This window comes from Penaeus monodon, chromosome 20 (genome assembly GCF_015228065.2).
Source record: "Penaeus monodon isolate SGIC_2016 chromosome 20, NSTDA_Pmon_1, whole genome shotgun sequence".
Classification (NCBI taxonomy): domain Eukaryota; kingdom Metazoa; phylum Arthropoda; class Malacostraca; order Decapoda; family Penaeidae; genus Penaeus; species Penaeus monodon.
The window spans coordinates 5,451,283-5,452,114 of record NC_051405.1 but is presented as its reverse complement, the minus strand read 5'-3'; positions in this window follow the sequence as shown (position 1 = coordinate 5,452,114).

Genomic DNA, 832 nt, shown 5'->3' with positions numbered 1-832 from the left:
TTCTGACACGAGAATTCAAAGAAATTCAACTTCTAGTTTAATTCTAGACCCATCAGTATGTAAAATAAAATTGTTGAAACAGTGTATGTATCCAACATCGGTGAATTAATATCTTCGATGTTTTCGTTTTTTGTTTTCTTTCCTCATACATTCCCTATTATGTTGACTTTGTTGTAATAGTATAATACTGACTTATCTTTTACAATTTTACTGCAAAATAATTGTATATCGACATTTTGTTTTTATTGACATCGTTATTTTTCATTATCATCATGGATTGTATAAAATTCTGAGGCGAGAAGTCTCCTGTGTATATACTATTTCAGTCTGCACTTCCTTTTGATAAGAAAAAAGTATCTTTGTGCCCTATCAAGGCTTTCATTATCCTGAAAGGAAACGTTTTGTAATATAGGTAATATTGAGTGGTACTATAACATTTTTTCTTCTAACTTTCAGCAAGTATTTTTTCGCGACTTCAAGTATGCAGTGATAAAAGAGACTTGGTCTTTTTAAAAATATAAATGGATGCAGTTTGTTCATATAAGTGATTTGCATGTTTTTAGAATTTACTAACATGCATATGTTTGTCCTAGAGCATAGATTATAATTGGCTGTTGATTCTGTTTGTTTGGAATACTGTGTACTCTTGGTTCATTAGTTATTTTAAAACTAAAAGAATCTTCCTTTCCCCATGGATGCACAGCCAAGAGAGAGAGAGAGACGTCTTTCATTAATATAATAACTGATATAATTTATACCTCCTCTACTACCTGTCTACGCGCCACAAATCTGCGGCTCCCCATGTTCCAGATGAAGGATGCACCTCTATACC